This window comes from Artibeus jamaicensis, unplaced genomic scaffold (genome assembly GCF_021234435.1).
Source record: "Artibeus jamaicensis isolate MK-2021 breed Jamaican fruit bat unplaced genomic scaffold, CSHL_Jam_final contig_519, whole genome shotgun sequence".
In the NCBI taxonomy this organism is placed as follows: Eukaryota; Metazoa; Chordata; class Mammalia; order Chiroptera; family Phyllostomidae; genus Artibeus; species Artibeus jamaicensis.
In genome coordinates, this window is record NW_026521871.1 from 24,373,351 (window position 1) to 24,380,612 (window position 7,262).

General features: G+C 49.1%; 1 pseudogene; it reads right to left on the minus strand.

Annotated features, from left to right (window-relative positions):
- Nucleotides 1-5,043: 5,043 nt before the first annotated feature.
- LOC128628008 (nucleobindin-1-like) lies at nt 5,044-5,455 on the minus strand (annotated as a pseudogene).
- Between the last annotated feature and the right edge of the window lie 1,807 nt (nt 5,456-7,262).

A 7,262-nucleotide genomic window follows, 5' to 3' on the forward strand; every position in this document is an offset into this window, starting at 1 on the left:
ACATAAAAAATAACTCCATGCCTATAAATATATTCAAACTCCAAAATAAAATCTTTAAACAACTAGAGAGAACAGACGCAATGACCACAAAAGAACAATGAGGCTTAACCACAGACTTCTCAATAGCAACCACAGATGCCAGAAAGTAATAGAATATCCCAAGTATCTTCCATGTATTGAGGAAAAATAACTGTTAACTTCAGTGTTCTATATTCAGCTATATTAACATCTGAGAAGGAGAATGAATTCTCTAAATATCAGCAAAAGACTTCTCACAGACTTTTGGCAAAAGCACTATGAAAATGTATACTCCAGGAAGAAAGAAACTGAACTCTAAGGGAAGGAATGGATGAGCAAAGAAAATGCAAACATGTATCTCTAAACAAGCATAGACTATAAAATACACAGATAATAGTGGCACAGACTTAGCACATAATAAGTGCTTGACAAGTGTTTTTTGGTCAGTGATTCTTGATTGAGTGCGCCTCTTCTGAGACATAATTAATTCTGCATTTTGTTTTGGGGCATAGGGCTGTCACATTTGATTTGCTTCTTTATTCCAGGAAGGTTTATCATTTCTGGGCTATCAAGAGTATCCCTTCATAGGATGGAGAAGTGCAAACTGGTAATTACAGAACATTCAGGGAGATGTAAAGTACTGCATAGGGAATATAGTCAGTAATATTGTCACAACTGTGCATGATGCCAGGTGGATGCTGGAAACATTGGGGAATCGCTTTGTAAAGTATGATTATCTAACCACTATGCTGTGTACTTGAAACTAATACAAAATACTACAAATGTGAAAAAAATAGAACACTGCCTAGCATATAGTAAGTGTTCAATAAAATGTTACTTCTAAATAAATAAATAAACTCAAAAGAAGAGTATCCCTTCATAATTTAAGTGCAACTCTGTGTTTATTATTTTATCTTTTAATCTTTGCCATCTTTGTTGGTACAGGAGAGAATTCCAGTTTGAGTTTGGTCCACCACACTGAAAGTTCACTCAAAAACATTCTATTGAACTGGAAAAAGCTCTTCCTACCTCTCTGGTAGTACACCCAGGAAGAAGGACCCTCATCACCTGCCAAACTTCAGAGTAGTTAGATTCCTACACAGTGACTTGAGGCTCCAAGCCTGAGAAGTGACACGATGTCATATTGGTCAAGAGAGTCACAAACTCACCCAAATTCAAGGGGAGGGGACATTTACCCCAACTCTCAAAAGAAGGAGTGTCACAGAATTTGGAGGCCATATTTTAAAACTGTCACCTGCAATTGGAACACAGCTGAGATTTGGTGTAACTAAAAGTGGGAGGTAAAGAACACATAGCAGCCCTGGCTGGTGTGGACCAAAAGGTCGCTGGTTTGATTCCCAGTCAGGGCACACACCTAGGTTGGGGGCCCAGTCCCCTGTTGGGGGTGTGCAGGAGGCAACTACACACCAATGTTTCTCTCCCTCTCTTTCCCCTCTCTCTACAAATAAATGAATAAAATCTTTTTTCAAAAATAGCATCTTCTCTTTTAAGAAAATGAACAAGTAACAATAATAACAAGTTCTATCATTTATTGAGCATATATTATGTTCCAGATACTTTATTTTCTTTATCCTTACATCAAACCTTTCTGAAAGGTAGGAATACTATTTCCGTTCTTACAGAGGAGGAACCTCCATTCACAGAGTCATTCTGAATGCCCAAGGTCATACAGCTAATGAGCAGCCAGATTCAAATACAGGACAGCCACATGGCAAGGCAATTACCCACTCAGCTATATTAATTCTTATAGTCGCTGCGCACTGACAACTTACTCTAGTCCTCGCTCACTGAGGTTGTCTGTGAAGAATTAAAGCTAAGGGCCAACCATCAGGAGAGGGAGGTGGTATCCCAGGGCAGGGGCTTCCTGTATAAACAGGAGGCACATGGGAAACGGCACTGTGGTGCAGGGACAATGGGCAGTGAGCAGGCAGGGCCTCCTGTCTCCGGTGGGCGGTGGGCACTCAGGGCTGCGGGCGGCTGGGCAGGAACAGCTGGGGCCTTGACTGCCTGATGCCTGGCCCAGGAGAGGAACTGCCTGCCTCATGGCTTTCCCAGGAGGAAGTTCCCCACTGATTCTCGGGAAGCCCTTCCCATCACAGACCTCAGCTGTGCCTAGACCTCCTCTTTCTTCTCCAGGAGCATGTTGTCTTTAGGGCTAATCTGGGACACGGGTCTCCTCTGATGTCTCTGTGAGCTGGAGGCTTGGAGGGTGTGGGTAAGCCAGGCAAGGCTCAGACGCCAATCCAGGAGGCAGCCACCACTGAATGTATGCTAAGGGGGAAAAGCAGAATAGTAAAAAACTAAATGAAAACAAAAACAAACAACAACAAAAAAACCCTTGGGATATATAAAGCAAAGAAACACGACTCTACACCCCAACAACAAAACAACAACAACCAAAAAACCCTTGGGATATGTAAAGCAAAGAAACATGACTCTGCACCCCAGCTTCAGTTCTAACTAGCTGTGTGACCTTCGGCAAGACACTTAACCTCTCTGAGCCACAGTTTCCTCATTTTTTAAGTGGGGAAAATGATATCTACTATGAAAAGAGCTGTTTGAAGATTAAACGAGACAATCTATGTGACCAACACCTAATAACAGCTGCATAATAGTAACTATGAGCTTTTAAGCGTGTAAAGAGCCCTCGACCTTTGTCCCACAACTAGTCTACTGTGCCCTCTGAATTTTTGCCGTCAGAGAGACTTTGTCACCACTAAAATACCAATCACCCCATAAGAGGCAAAGCGTCCCAGACCTGTGAACCCAGAGATGGAGGCCTGGGGGAGGGTCCTGAGCAGGCCCTGACCACTGTCCTTGAAGGCTTCTTGGTCACCTCCCTCTTCTTTGGCTATTCCTGCTTCAGTCATTTTACAGCTCCCCAACTCTACCCATCTCTTTTTTTTAACGTCCTCTTCTCTCCATCTCTCCACACCCTCCACCCTCCCTGGGTGACTTCATCTAGTCTCATCTCCCTCTCCCGAGTCCCAGTCTGCATGTCCAAGTGGCTCCAGACATCTCCTCCTTGAAGCCCCTCAGGCACCTTAGTCATGACAGGTTCCACAGAGGTAATCATCGCACTCAAGAAACCTGTGCCTCCAAACCTTCCCTGCCTCAGGGAATGAGCAAACCCTATACCCAGCTGACCAAGTCAGAAACCTGGGGGTTGTTCTGACCCCTCCCTCACTCTTACTGTAATCAGTTAGCATGTCTCACAGATTCCACTTGCTAAATGTATCTCAGGGTGCGCCCTTCTCTCCATCCACCTGCTCCTTTCTTAGGTCAGGCCCATATCTCTCACCTGGATGCCATGAGTTTCAGCCTAGGCTGCCTCCAGCCATCCTCCTCACTGCAGCCAGAATCAGCTTCCTAACACATGAACCCTCCCTTTCACTCTCATTTGACAGCCCAGATGGCCTCAGGGAGAGGCTCCTCAGACAAGTAGACCCTGTTAACCTGTCCAGCCTCATTACCCACTGCCCACCTGCCACACACACTGGGCACTGCCAAACCCAGCCGCTGGTGGTTCCCTGAGAGCGCCCTCCCTGCCTCAGCTCTGGGCCTGTACGTGCATGCTTCTTCTTACTGGAATGCGTTCCCTTCACCTCCCCTGGCCCTTACTCATCCCTCAAGACTGAGCCCCAGCATCACCTCCTCCAGGAAGCCTTCTTCCACCCCTTCCACAGCCTCAACCATCCCTCATCACAGCATTTATCATAGTAAATTCAATTTGTCTGTTTACCTATCTAACTCCCCACTAAACTGTACTTTCCCAGGGGCAAAAACGAGGTCTTCTTCTACAGATCCCCAGGCCTAGCACTGGGTCAGTGCAGAGGTGGTACCTGGATATGTCCATATGCACATGAATAAATAAGTAACAGATTCTACCTCCTCATGGAGTGCCACCTAAAGGCAGTCTTTTGGGAGGGGGCAGGCAACCAGTCTTAAGAAAATCCACATATGCGGCAGAACCTTCCTCCTCCCAGTTGGGTCATAAAGTTTAAAGTTGGCAAACACTTTTGCCCCAAAGCCCCAGGAGTCAAAAAGAAAATCTGGTGGGATCTGTAACAGAAGACTCCTTCCCAGATCTAAAAAATGGAGAGAAACCAGGAAGCATTCGGTGAGCAGACTGCCATATATAATAGGCACTCTTGTTGCTGCTGCTGCTGCTGTTGTTGTTGTCGCAAAAAGTCTATTTGGATGGAACTGGAGTACTCATCGGACCTGTAGCAATGTAAGATAAGGTCGGGAAGTGGGCATGGGCGTCCCACTGAAGCTGAGGGCCTGGAAGCTGACCGTGGGACGGGTCAGGTCTGGGAACCTTCTGTGGTTGTATGAGGAAGGGGCGAGGGGCTGAGCCATTAGGTAGCAGGCTGAGGCTGAGGTGGCTGAAAACCAAGGGTCAGGGAGAGTCAGGACTCCTCCTGTCAGAGTTGATCAGCTCTGCTGAGGACTCTGCTGCCCCCCAACCCAGCCATGGGGTAGATACTGTCTTCAAGGCAGGCATCGCTGGTCTCACAAAAGGTAGAAAAAGGTCTCAAGGGACCACCCAAGCCTCACAAAACAACAGAAGTGGGGGCCCAGAGCAGCAGGCAAGATACCAGCAACTGTGGGATGCAGGATGCTGGAGTGGTCCCCACCTGAGGCAGGGAGGCCAATCCATCCAGGAAGGCAGGGACACAGCAGGAGGGAGGAGGCTTCCCTAAGCTGGCTAACCGTGTGAGTGCCCTATTGAACAATGGAAGACGGTCTCTGGAGGGGGACGGAGAGAAGGGATCACAGACTGGGAAACTGTGGAAGTTCAGGCAGCAGATAGGAAGTCTGGGTAGCAATGTGGGAAGTGCCATCCTGTCCCACTTCCCCTAGGAGCCCACACATGCTCTCTTTAGAAGGTTGATTGGGACCCTTCACTATTTTCCCATCAGCTGTGTGGTAAGAACCAGAGTGTCACGGTCCTAGAGGGTCACAGGTGCTGGAATCAAGCTGGGTCTGTTCAGGAACCTTCTATTCCAAAGCAGCTGCACCCTTTTGGTCACAGGCAGGAGCAGGGACAAGAGTGCCATCTGTGTTGTGAGGGTGAAACTTGAGCTGTTCCTTGGGGCAGGGGCTGGAGCACTTCGGCCTTGCTCTGCCGTTTCCTCTGTTCCGTTTGCAGAACGACCTGGTGCGGCTCTCTCTTCTGGGCCGCCAGGCAGTTCTGGGAGCCCCCCAGAGCCTTCGCCTCCTGGCTGAGGTGCTGGCTGAGGTGCTGGGCCTTGGCATTCAGCTCTGTCTCCCAGGCAGCCAGCTCCTCCTCCACAGGGGCAGGATGCATCTCCACTGTCTCCCAACCCTCCTCTATGCCCCCGAATTTCTTCCTCTGGGTGGATTCCAGGGACTCCTCCAGGGTCTCAAAGTGGTCCTGGTTTGTGTCCATCTGGGGATCCAGGTAAGGGTAAGTGACAGAGCTGGGCGTCCCTCTGCCTGGGTCCCACCCTCCCCCATGGGCAGGTCCTATAAGAGTCACTCTTTCCCAGCCTGCAAATCAAGGGGTCGCTGCTTTGATTCCCAGTCAGGGCACATGCCTGGGCTGCAGGCCAGGTCCGCAGTCAGGGGCATACAAGAGGCAGCCGCACATTGATGTTTCTCTCCCTCTCTTTCTCTTTCCCTTCCCCTCTATAAAAAATAAAATAAATAAAATCTTAAAAACAAAAGAGTCACTCTTGATGGGCAGTTTTCCTAAAACTCAACCTGCAGAGAAAAGAGGTGGGGGTAGGGGGTGCACACACACAGGCAGGAACACATATGTACGTGTGCACAACTGTGAATATGCAGGCACATGAGTGTGTGGTATGTGTGTGCAACTGTGTGGCCACATACTCACACTCACGTGATTGTGTTTTCTATTCATATACTCTCCAAATTAAGAAAAGTCCATCTCAAAACATAAAATAATGTCCCAGAAGCCTTTGCCAAGTCCCCAAAACCACAGGCACCCATTTCTCATAGAACATTAAAGCCAAGGCAGTCCTGCCTGTCCTTCATGAAGTGCCAGCCTCCCCACACGAGGTGTTCCCTCCACCTGGACTTTACCTTGTCTCCAGTGCCACCCCTACCTAAAGAATGCCTTTACCACGCGTTCTCAAGGCCACAGGGGAGTAACGGTCAGTCCTATCAGCTCAGTGGAACCTTTACTCCTTCCTAGGACAGGCATCCGAGGCAGTGCTTAGACGCAGGCAGTGAGAGCTTGAGGGTCAGGCTGCGTGGGAAAACCAGCAGCCAGGGTGGCTCACTGAGGACGTCAAGAAGACATGAAGAGAGTGGGGCGCCCCATGTGCAGGACCCCAGCTGGCCCTGGACGCCCCGGATGCATGTGTCTGCGCTGGTGAGCCTGATGGCCTACATGCAGTGCAGGGGTCAGCGGGCAGGGTAAGGAAAGGCCCTGCATACTGAGCTAGGCAGGTTCCCTGTGGGCTCCCTGCGCTGCCCGGGGTAAGGAGAACACCCCGCCCCCTGCCCCCTGCCCGGGCCCTGCCCCTGGCCTCAACCACTGGCCACTGCTTCCAGGGGGCCGGCCTCGGTGCAGAAGTGATGCATTCAAAGCAAGGAAGACCCCCACACTCTAGCAAACCCTGCTTCTGCCCCAGTGGGGAAAGCTAGCCCCCTTCAGCCTGGCATACCCCGAAGCTATGCCTGCATTCCTCCACCCAGGAGCCTGGCAAGACTGCCAGCAGCCTTTGCCTTGAGGCACTGTAAAGCTGTCCGCATCCCAAACTCCGCTATTCTTCATCTTGAAGCTTTACTCTTCATGAACACACACAGGCAGATCCCTAACACCTGTCTCCCACCCACTCTCTACCTCTCACAGAACTATAATTAAATCCTGGACTGACTCATACAAAAGTGTAAGTGATTAATATGTGAATTATTTTCCTAGACTAAATCTTCACTATAAAAGAAAAAGAATCATAAATATACAACCCCACACATTCATTCAACAAACATTTCATGCCAGACCTATAAATGCCCCAGGCACTAAGGCACAATCATAAAAACACAGCCACTCCCCTTATGGAGCTCACAGTCTAGCAGAAAGAGATAGGCAAAGCACGGAGAAGGTGCCATGGGAGCCCAAACACCCAGCTCGGCATTATTAGAGCAGGAAAGACCTCCAAGAGAAGGTGAGCCTGAAGCAGATCTACAGGATAAACAGCAAGCAGCTGAGAACAGGCTGATAGGCAAGT